The sequence below is a fragment of the Phodopus roborovskii genome, unplaced genomic scaffold (assembly GCF_943737965.1).
Source record: "Phodopus roborovskii unplaced genomic scaffold, PHOROB, whole genome shotgun sequence".
Taxonomy (NCBI): Eukaryota; Metazoa; Chordata; class Mammalia; order Rodentia; family Cricetidae; genus Phodopus; species Phodopus roborovskii.
The window spans coordinates 17,980,998-17,993,055 of NW_026125295.1; the positions used below are offsets into that span (position 1 = coordinate 17,980,998).

The window sequence follows — 12,058 nt, forward strand, 5'->3', positions numbered from 1 at the left end:
GAGCTAGTTCCAGGACAGGTTCCAAAACAATACAGAGAAACCCTGCCTTGAAAAACAAACAAAAAGAAACCCATTTCTTCTAGGACTTGAAAATTTCTAACAAGTGTTTATAAATTGTCTTAGCTAACTTTGACCTTCAAGTCAGTAGTAACACAACTTGAACATTAAAAACATACTTTCAACTAGAGTTCATTCGTATGTCCTCCAGCTTTGAAATCAGTAATTACTTTGTTCTTTGTTCCAGACTGCTTTCTGAGGTGGGCCTTGTGACTAAGTGCAAAGGAAGCTGGCGCTTTAGCAATCAATGAAGAAGTCAGCAGTGTAGGGGAAGGTTTCAGCTCCACTCCCGTCCAAACTGTGGCCACCTCTGCGAGCCACCACCCCAGCTCCCCTGCTCTCCGTGCTGCTGTAACCCTGTAGCTTGGCTGCTTTTGGGCTTAGTCTGTCTCTTGGAGTGAACTGATAAGCTGTCTTACTGAGTTTTCTTCCCCCATCCTCAAATCCCATTGTTGCAAGATAGCAGTAGTGGCAGATCGTCCACACTGCCTCAGTTTGTGGCCATAAGTCCGTCTGTCTTTCTGGCTGTTATTTTTCTTATGTTTACTGGGATTGTCAAGTGAATGCAATGTAACTGTCTTTCCAAGCCTGAAGTTCTTTGCCTGGCAGGTTCCCATGAGGTCTTTCTGAAGCCTCCAGACAATGCTCACTTTAATGGTGTGTTTGTTCATGCTCTGAAACTAGGACAAGAATGCACCTTGCTAGAGCTCTCCCTCCTTGGTAGAAGCTGGGATGCTTCCAGCAGGGTCCTGTGGTTCAGAAGCAGAAGACACCTGAGGGGTCTTCCCACATTTTAACACAAACTGAGCGACTTTCCAATTAACAGAGGTTGGTGGTGGCAGAGAACTTGGAGGATGAAGACCAGAGCTTGGGACTCACCGAAGACCCTGCCTCCCTTCAACCATGATTAGGACACAGCAGGTTCTGTGTCTACAGGGCCCAGGCAGGGGAGTTATCTGAGGAATTCCTTGCTGTGGGATTAAAGTCACAGCATGAGTAGCTTTGGCATGGACTTTTCTTTTTAGCTTTTCCTTTTTTCTCTGGCTGACCCTGAGCTGCACTCTTTCCTGTATGTCTTTGGTGCTTTATTTATTTTTTTTTCCAATATCATTTCCTGTAAGAAAGGACTTCTATTATCCTAGAATAATCTTTGTACCATAGGAGGTTCTTAAATTGAGTCCATGGTCTCACTAAGTTTGTGTGGGTAAGAGGGTATGTGTTACATAATTTGCCTCTGTAAATACATGTCTTTGTCCTTATACATTTTTTGGTGTGTGTGTGTGTGTGTGTGTGTGTGTGTGTGTGTGTGTGTGTGTCTGGGCTAGCTGGACAGTGAGCCCCAAAGATCTGTTTCTGCCTCGCCCCTCTCCCCCAACTGCCCAGCGCTGGTATGACATGTGTATACCACCATACCCAGTGTTTTTACATGGGTTCAGAGGCTTGAGCTCACTTTACCATTTAAGCCATTTCCCCAGCCCCAAAGGGACGATTCTTGATTGTTGACCTGATGTAATGGTAGGTGAAAGTTGGGAATGGAATGTGGAAGTTAAGCTGTGAATGCTTAGGGATATTGTACCTTTATTAAAATTGCTCCCCCAATGAAGAGGCCAAGAAAAGCATTTTACCCACCTCAATAATGGATATACAAGTATTGATTTCCATTTATCATTCCTTTCTCAGTACCTCATAATCTCACCAGAATGCTTTCAGGTTTATGCTGCCTTACATGCATAATAAGGGACACCCAGCCCTCATTATCCAGTTTGAGGTCCATATATTCATTACCTTTCTGATTTATGACATGAAGATTTTTAAGTTCTTATTAGCATATATCAAATGTACCTAATGGATTTTATTACAACATTCTCGTATGCATATCTATTTTGATTATATTTGCTTCCACTATTACCCTCTCTTGTTTCTCTTCTACTCCTGATGATCCAACCCCTTTCCTCTTCCCAGATAATCCTTAGCTTCTGTTATTATGTTTTGTATATGATGGGGGGAGGATGGGGATGTCCATGCACATGTCTAATTAGTGATGTTACTTAAAGGAGCATTAGCAAGAGTCTATTCACAGGAGCACAAGAAACCTGCCCAAGGTTACACGCCTCAAAAAAAAAAAAAAAGTCTCTCCCTTTCCAGCACCCATTAACTGCATCTAGATCCTACAGGAGGGGTGGGGCCTCGTGAGATCCTCACTCCTAGCAATCCTCAACTGTTTATAAATCCTTAATGAGGAGCAAGGCCTCATGGGCCCCTTCCCAGTCTGTGAGCTTTGACATCTGGCTACATGTATCTACTATGCATTGTACTCTAAGCTCCTAAGTTCACCGGGATCTTATGTAAAGCAGGTTAGGTGGTAGAACCTGGAAGATATCACTAGTTACCTTTATTAGTACCCAAGATGCACTGTGGCTAATTATTGTATCTTCCCTAACTATTTAAAACCCCAAATACTTTTTCTAATTGTCTTTAAATAAGAGGGGCTCAGAATTTGTATGGCTAAGAAGTAAAAATTCTCCCCGGCATTGATGGCACGGCACACATCTTTAGTCCCAGCACTCGGGAGGCAGAAGCAGGTAGGTCTCTGTGAGTTCCAGGCCAGCGTGGTCTAAAGAACTAGTTCCAAAGCAATACAGAGAAACCCTGTCTGGAAAAACAAAAACAAACAAACAAAAAATCTCACTGTTACCAGAAGCTATGCAGACGTTAATTTGTGCCCTGTTCCTACTTTGGATACACTTTTTACCCTTTATACTGCAGTGGTCCAGGCAGGGAGTTGCCATGCTCTGCTTTCTTTTTTGCCGTAAGACAGTGTGATCTTTGTTTTTGCTTTGGTAGAAAAAGTAAATATTTTTCCTTCTCTGTTTATTGAATGAATTATTATGCTAGAGAACAAAGGTATACATTATTAGTATGTGTATCTGTACCCATATGCCTGTGTGTGCAAATGTCTTTGCAAGTCCTTCCATGCTATTTTCCATCCTTAGATCACTGGAATGGAGAGAGACCCCTTAGAGGAACCCTGGAGATTATGTTGTAAAGATGTTGGGCTTGAGCAGTCTGAGTACTTTGGTTTCTGCATCAAACCCATTCCTCTTGACTTTCCACTTGTCTAGGATGTATATGGGAACCTCTTGTGTAAACCAAGAACCATTTTAGAGGTTGGGGGTCTGTGTGTTAACCATGAAGTTCATTTTTAACAGATTCATTTCAATAATAGCTTTGGAAATGACATTGTAGATAAATCGGCCCATTGTATTCACTCGCTTTTGTCTTTGGCAGATTCCTTGACTGTGGTCCAGCATGCAGAAGTGAGTGTGGGGTGAAAAGCAGCGGCTCCGATGGGTTGCGAGGATGTAAGAGCGTTTGAAGGCTTCCATGCACTCTCCTCCAGGGTAAGGCAAATGCATTCCCTACTTTGCTGGCTTTGCTGAATCATAGATGCTCTTGTCTCACCAGTTTCTTGGAGTCAGTGCAATGGAATGCTGTTTCTAAAAGGCATCTAAAGCTTTCTAAGTTTATTGAAATCATAGACTCAAATCAACAATTATGGGAAATGGTGACCAAGGATGGGCTGAGTTCTGTGCATGGAGGTATCTCCACCTAGGGTTGTTGAGTGGGTTTGTATGGGATGTGATTTGTTCAGGCAGGCTTGTTAAGGCTTCCCTAATTCCAGAAGCCATATCGTATTGGTAACAGTCTGATCAGATGTTCCTTCCCACCATCCTCCTCCTCCAGAATCATTCACTGAACTTCTCCTTCATGATCGCTCAGTTTGTGAAGGAAATGGCTGATCAGAGGTGAAGTCCCTGGTGCGGTGGCCCCTAGCAGCATAGAGCACAGTGTTCTGCCCACGCCACAGTTTCCCATCTGGTCACTCTGGAAGCCACATACCCAGCCACTCAGCTGTTTGTAGTTGCTGGTACACTATATGTGACGAGAATTTGGTAATCAAACCTGATTTGGAGTTTTTGTTTGTGGCAAAATAATTCAAGACGTAGTAGTGTTTTGTGAGCCCTTCTGAGTCTAGGTAGAGGTCCGCGGAGAAATACTACTTCTTTTCTAGGCTGCCCAACTTCTGAACTTGAACAAAAAACAGACTTCTTGAAGAAGGAACCCCGACTAATACTATTCCAAGCAGAGCTAAGAATGGTTGGAGAGGGACAGGAGTGGTGGTGAATCTTTTTTTCTGCTTTAACTTTGAGGGAGACTGTTTTCAGCCAGTGGGCTCAATTTCATAAGGCCTTGCTAGACTGCTAGACTGAGGGCACGGGAAAGGCTACCCGTAAATCTGTGCCTCATGTGGCTCACTAATGAGCAAAATTTACTGAACAATACAGAGGATACGGGCAGCAGATCCCCATACGTGTGCATCATTGCTGCTCTTGAGTGACACACATGCCCCTGGATGAAGCAGGGAGATGCAGCGGAGAGGCGGGTCATCTACAGAAGAGCCCAGGTGAGCAGTTGGCACAGATCTCAGCCCAGAGCCTGGAGGCAGCTTGTGAGAGGAGTGTTCTCGTTAAAGTCTGTCCCTAAAAGAATTTTGCTACTCTTCTTCTTATCTGTGGCATTTTATCATGTCACCTCTATTTTAAATGTGACTGAGAAGTATTTTACATCAAAAATACCAATTGACGAGCATGTTTCTGTGTAAACATTGTACAAGGGTCATACTGTGAAGGCAACCATTCTTTCACCACTGAAAAAAGGGGCCAGAGAAAGTGGTGTGAGAGTTACTAGGGGACCAGGCGGTACTGATTTTAGTGAGGCAGTTCTTGAGTGGGCTGTTGCTATGCATCGTAGGATGTATAGTGTGCCCTTGTCCTTAGCCTCTCCCCTCTAAATGCCAGTAGCTCCCCAAGCAATCGTGACCATCAAAAAGTTCTCTGGGTATTGTTAAATATTTCCTGGTAGATTAAATTTCCACAGCTGAGAAAACACAGTGATTTAATCTCGTTCTGAATTTCTCTAGGGATGTGTTTTAATTTACCTAATTCCCACCCCCCGCCCCAGTTTCCCTCCCTGTAACATAAGTATACCATGGTAATTCAACCTCAGGAAGCAAGGTACGTAGCACTGTGCGGTTGATCAGGGCTCCTGTAAATACTAAGTGATAACTGTCTCCCAGATACTTAGGGCCCAAGATTCTCTCCTGATCATCATGATGTCAATAAAATGAAGAGCAATGGGATTAAAGAATGGTGAAAGTTAGTAGTGTGCCCAGGACAGTGCAGGCCTAGATTTCTGAGATCATTGGAAGATGTGTTCTAGCTCACTGTAGCAGTGTATTCCCGATGGAAGCTTTGCCTTTGAAAAGTTAAGGACCAACAGAGGGCACGAGGAAAAGAGAGGGCCATTCCAAAGAGTAGTCATGGAAATTGCATCTGTCGGGGTGATTTCTTAATGTTAAAATGACTCACATGTAATTAAAGGACAGTGAGAGGTAACCACCAAAACTAAAATTTCTTCCTGCATGACTGACACCAGACAAATTTTTGTGAGTCATATAAAAACAGAGACTACTTAGAGAAGCTCACTATTATTCTAGAACTTGTACATTTCCTTCCTTCCTTCCCTTTTTTCTTTCTTTATTTGTTTGTTTCTTTCTTTCTTCCTTTTTTTGAGACTATGGAATATGAAAACAGGCTTCTTCTTCAATGTATACCCTCAGAGTGATAAATAACATGTTTTCATAAAACACATGCTCTTTGGTATTTCCTAGTGTTGTATCTTGGAAGAGGAAAAGGAGGCCATAGTTCTAAGCTAATTTGAAAAAGCTATATTATTTTAGCAAAGAGCTTCACAGTCCCACTACAGGACATGGCCACCACAGGGATTGGATATAAACTGTAGGATCTTTTTAAAGTTCTCTTTGCTGTGTTTCTGGTTCATGAAATATTTGCCCCTGTTCTCTGCCTTGAATCTGGTGTGTGGAAGGACATTGTAGACAGTCTGGTTTCTTTGGCTTCCGGGGTATGTACATGCATGTGTGCCCGTATGCGTGTAAGAATGCCTGGGAAGGAGTCTGTGGCTCTTGAAGAATGAGGCTCTTCCATGAAAAGAGAGGTGACACATGCAATGCTTACCTTGGTAGGAGCAGGCTATTCCTCCTATATTTTTTTAGTGCTACTCAAAATTCTGTCTCCGAGCCAGTCATCAGGATTGCTTGGCTTCTTGTTACTTTTGGGTCCAAATCTCTCAGAGTGGCTGGCCCTTGTGAACTAGTTGAACATGGCCCCAAGGTGACCCCTTGGTATGATGTCATGGCATCTCCCATGGTATGTCTGTGTCTGTGGTGGGGAAGGGCATAGAGAACTACTTTTCTAAGCTCTTAGAATAGACATAGGCTTTCTCACGCTAATATCTGTGTCATTTTCCTAAAATGGTCCGAACTTTGTCCCAGTAGTAGCCACTAGCCATGTGCGACTATTGGAATTATTTAGATTTACAATTCAGGCCCTCATTTGACCTTATCACATTTCAAGTGCCCTATAGCCACACATTTCTGGCTCTGTCTTAGATAGTATAGATATATAACATGTTGGTCATTGGAGAACATTCCACTAGACACTACTGCTTTAGATCCGAAGGCTCCCAGTGTGCTAAAAAGCCACATTTATAATGACCATGTATTCTTGTTATACAAAGATATCAAAGCAATACAGAGGAAACCCTGTCTCCAAAAACCAAAATACATAAATAAATAAAAAAGATATCAATTCATGTACAACAGAATTCTTTTAGAATATCTATCCCAATGAGACATTTGTGTGTCTTGTTGACTTTTTAACGATGCTGCAACATTTGAAGGCTAAAGGCAGTGCCATGAGTCTGTCCCTCTGACATGATAGAAGGTACCATGTCTAGAATATTTGCCCTTTAGTCTAGGGCTGTGGAGCTGTCTCTGTATCCTCTCTCTCTCTCTCTCTCTCTCTCTCTCTACCTTACGCTCAGCAATAAGGCTAGTTTGTAGCCTTTTTTTGAGATCACCTAGAGTTCTATAAAGAGTCTGGAAGAAGTGAGAATTTTCACCTCTCCCTCCAGGCCCTGACTTGGTTCGGAAAAGTATTTCATAAGAGGGTCTTAATTTACAAGCCTAACCTCTGAGGAGTTACCGCTTGAAGAACGAATCTATAATTTTCCACCAATCTATTACAGCACAGATTTAGTGATTAAGCCCCTTAATAACCCAGAAAGCTTTTTGTTGATATTATCTATTAATATTACCAATATTAGTTGCTCAGAAATTTTCATTTGAATGAATGAAAAGATAGGGAAATAAAGACATTTTTAAGAGATGCAACTTAAAGCCTACTGAGCCCAGGGTTGTTCTGCCTGACAGAGGGCATTGGAATGAGAAGCCTGTGTGCCTCTAAGAGCATGGCTGGAAGGGAAGGAAAGGAGGCTGGGGTGGATCTGATCCTCTGGATGATTCGGTTGGTGGAGGGAGAGGGCCAGTGTGATGATGGCACATTGCTTGCTCTTTTCCTTCTTTGTGTGTGTGTGTGTGTGTGTGTGTGTGTGTGTGTTGAGACAAGTTTCTCTGTGTAGCATTGGCTATCCTGGCACTTGCTCTGTAGACCAGGCTGGCCTGGAACTCACAGAGATTTGTGGGGTTCTTTCTGTTTGTTTTGCTTCTATTTTTTTAAGACTTTTTTTTTTTGAGTGGTTTTAGGTAGAAGCAAAATGTAGAAAGGAAAATACAAAGATCTTCTATGTCCCTCCCCCTCCTACATATGCCTGTCTGTCCCTGTTGCCACTGTCCCCCACCATTTTCTGCCGAGGTCTATGAACCTATGTTTATATCATAATTACCCCAAGACAGTGGTTTACATTGGAGTGCAATGTATTTGGACTACTGCATGATGATGACACATGTTCATCATTGTAATCACAGGCATTTTTTTTTCTCTGTGTCCTATTTAGTCATAGCTCCTTCCCCTCCCCCACCCCTTAACTATTAAGAGCGATTAAGCTTCTTAATCTTCTTCTGGCCACAGTTTTGTTTTTCATGCAGCTTGGAGTCACACAGTAGGTAATCCTTTGAAATGACTTTTCACTCAGAAAATATACACAAGCTTCTTCCCCTCTTTTTGTGACTTGGTTACTCGTGTATGTGTGTGTGTGTCTGTGTGTGTGTGTGTGCTGGATTCCACTTTCTGGATATCTTGGTTGCTCTCAAAGTTGAGCCGTTTTAAATAAAGGTGCCCTAAACATCCATGAGCAGGCTTTTGGGTGGACAGGAGTTCCTCTCTTTTGGGTAAATATCAGGTGATGCCACTATTGGATACTTTTTGTAAGAATGTTTTATGTTAGAAACTGACAAACTGCCTTCTAAGATGGCTGTGTGCATTTAGATTTCCCACCAGCAAGTAATGAGGGTTTCTGTGGGCTACATCTAGACCAGCCCTGGCTATTGTTAGGGCTCTGGATTTGAGCCATTTGAAAACAGGCCTGGCAATGACTCATTGTTCTAATGTCCGTTTCCTTGATGTGTATGTAACATCATTTCATGGCTACATTTGCCGTGTATGTATCTTTTAGGTGAAATGTCTATTAAAGGTTTTTGGTCAGTTTTTATAGTGAGACTTTGTACTTTCTAACTGACTTTTAAGGACTTTTGTATTTTGAATCTTTCATCATAAATGACCTTTGCAAATACTTTCTTAAACACCCGTTGCCTTCTCATTCTCTTGATGTCGACTTTCAGATGGAATCCATTTTTTAATTTTAATGAAGTTCTACTTATCAATTATTTTATAGATTTTGCACTTGGTGTTGTATTTTAAAAGCCAGAGTGCTTACCCGCTGTATCATAGTGCTCTGTGTTTTACATTAATGTTTGTGATTGGTGTTAATGATGATAAACACTATAAGGTGTTTATCTACACTCATTTGTTTACTTGTGTACTGGTTTCTGGTTGCTCTGGTACCATTTGTTGAAATGCTCTTGTTGTCCCATTGCATTGTATTCCTTTGCTCCTTTGTTACAGTTTAACTAACTTTGTTTATGTGGGTCTTATATCTGGGCTTATATTTGTTAACTGATTATGTTTGTCTGGTCTTTCCCCAAAACATATTGCCTGACCACTGTATAGTGAATTATTAAGTCACACAGCTTCATTCCTTCAACATTTGGTCTTCTTCTGAATTATTGAGTTGGCCATTTTGGTTCTTCTGCATCTCAGTATGAATATTGACCACTTATTATTGATAGCCACAAGGGACATCTTGGAATTGCCCAGCATGGTGTTGAACCTTGTGACGGTTAATCTTGAGTGCCAATTTGATAAGACTTAGAATCACCATGAAAACAAAGCTCTACCCCTGAGTGTGAGAGATTACCTAGATTAGGGTAACTGAGGTGAAAAGACACACCTTAAATGTGAGCAACACAGTCCCATTGGCTGAGGTCCAGAAATGAATAAAAGGAAGGAAATGGACTGAGCATAAACATTCAGCCGCTTGCTGCCCAAGCTACCTACCCACCTTCTACGCCATGATGAACTGCACCTCCTAGAATCCCAAATCAAAGAGAACTTCCCTCTGTTAAAGTTGCCTTTGTCGGGTATTTTTCACAGCAGTTAGAACAGGACCATGCTAACCTGTGAACGGAGGAAGGAGCAACTAATACCTAATATTCTAGTCCATAAATAGGAATATCTGCCTATTTCATTGTTCTTGGATTTCTTCAGAGTTAGGGTGTTTTCCTCATAAACTTGTGCATATTTTAATATTTATGCCTAAGAATTCAATTTGTGGGGGTGCTGATTTAAAAAAAAAACTATATGTACTTGGATGGACTGTACATCTAAGAGTGTGATTGCCTTGGTGACTTCTGTGTAGAGCCTTGAGCCTTGCAGCCTTGCTGTGGTTGTTCACTAGCTCCTGGAGGTTTCCTTCTTATGTGTTTTTTTTGTGTAGACAATGATGTCATCTGCACACAAAGGTAATTTTTTTTCTTTCTTACTAACTCGATAGGGCTTAATGTTGGTGGCATCATTTTGTCTCAGTCTACCCATGAGTTGCTTATAAGAGCGTGGTGGGTTTCAATTCCTCTGATGACACACCTCTCCCAGGAAAATGAAACCTGTCACCTTCTGAATTTTACTTTTGCAGGAGGCTGCATTAGACCACATGTTCCCATGTCCTTATGTAGCAATGCTCCAACCACAGGCAGTCAGGGCTGACCAGTTATCCTCAAATCTGCTCGTACCCTATTCCTATGATGCTCACTCCTTTGACTCCCCAGCTGGCTTTCTCTTTCCTCAGAGTTCAGGCTGGTGGATTTAATGAAAGCCTGCTTGGCACCTGTTTAGCTTTACCCAGAAAGACTCTCCCCAATCCTTTGGATGAACCCTGTCTTTCTGATGTCAAGCCCCTCATCCTGCCCATTTCCCCTTCCTGACTCCGAATGCTGCTGTAGTCCTAACCTCTGAATGAGTTTTAGGGATTTTCCTGTTCCTATGGATTTCCTCACTCAGAAGCCTGGGCACCTGGCTGAGACTCCTTCCTCTGCTTCTGTCTTTGATGATAACTCACTCATTGTTGGTTTTCTCCTGGAACACCCCTGACCTTCAGGATGCCCTCCATTTCTTGCCCTCCTTCTACTAGAACTTCCCCTCTCACTCCCCTAAGCATAAGATCCACTAATTCTATAGTTTCCTCTACCACCCATCTTAGGTGTCTGCTTTTGGACCTCCGGGCCCTGGTATTCTGAGACATTCTCAAACTAAGGCATCCCATTTTCTTCTATAATCAAGCCTTTGCCGCAATATAATTAAACACTGGCAGTGGCTGGTAAGGTTCCTGAGTAAGTAATGAAGGATGTGTAGGGGGCTATGAAGGGAGATTTTGTTTGCCCCCGCACAAATAGGGCATGCTACTAAGGTCTGGAGGCAGGGCAGGCATCCTCTGGTGACATTGTCTAGCTCTTTGGAGAAATAAGTTATGGAATAACATGTGTAGGTCTGGAAGGGCTAGGGTAGAGGCACAGGAGAGAGAGGACTTGAGTAGGTTTATGGGAGAAAGGAGGAATAGGGGATAGTAATGGTTCTTCTATGGAACATGTAGCAGCCTCATAGAGATGCTGCATAATGAGGGAGAGGTTGGGAATCCAGATATGGAAGAAGTTATAAAGACCCAATGTGAGCATTCACATTTGGTTTCAGGAAGGAGATGGGCAGAAATTTTTCCACTCTGGCTTGGGGTATAGTTCTCCCATTTCGTGAGATTGAGAGGCCCAGATAGATGAGCAAGGTTTGGCAAATCTGGGCCTTGTCTCATGAGACTCTACAGTACAGTATCTGAGGGTTATCTCAGAATCCCTGGGCAAGAGCATCCAAGTGAGTTGCTGGGTAAACAAGAGTGCCTAAGTCTTCCCAGAAGAAGGAATAAAGGTTTGGAAGGATGGGTCCAGGAAGATAGTTAAGATAGCATTTGTTAAGATTAAACATGGAAAAGAAGGCCGTAGAGGAGGAGACAGGGGAGTGTGATGGGTTAGTGACCATAGGGAAGAAGGGAACAATGGTTTAGTTGACTTTTTGAGGTTCTGGACCAATCAGTAAATACCACCGGGCTTCTTGGCACTGCGAATAGAAGTTTTGTAAAGGGAATTGATGGAACTTAAAAGTGTTGCTTGCACTGACTGCTCGATGATGGTTTGTGGTGAGGTATGTGGTGGTGGTGAGAGGTCACTGGCTCTGGATGATGAAAGTAGAAGAGTTTCTAAAGGTTATGAGGATAGGATTGTGACAGGCAGCTATTGAAGGGTTTGAAGTGCCATGAATGAGAGGGTTGACTGAAGATGAGAGGCTATGGATGAAAGTTTGAGTTTGGACAGGAGTACCACCCAAGTCTGGGCTAAGGAGAAATATGGTGGATATCTTTAGTGGGGAGGGACATGTATGGAAACATTACATTAGATAAAAGATTTCAGCCTAACAGTGAGAGTGGGCATTGACATTCACGTAAAAGAGTGGTTGGAGGTTGT

The 12,058-nt window shown here is 42.5% G+C and overlaps 1 protein-coding gene across 4 annotated transcripts in view; it reads left to right on the top strand.

Moving 5' to 3' along the window:
• Nucleotides 1-3,340: 3,340 nt before the first annotated feature.
• Tmem108 (transmembrane protein 108) overlaps nt 3,341-12,058 on the top strand; it is a 256,615-nt gene continuing 247,897 nt past the window's right edge. For 2 of the 4 annotated variants that reach the window (XM_051205973.1, XM_051205986.1), the window contains exon 1: nt 3,341-3,458. The gene's annotated coding sequence lies outside the window, so the exon portion shown is untranslated. The remainder of the gene's footprint in view (nt 3,459-12,058) is intronic. The other 2 variants (XM_051205977.1, XM_051205994.1) reach the window with 1 other exon arrangement.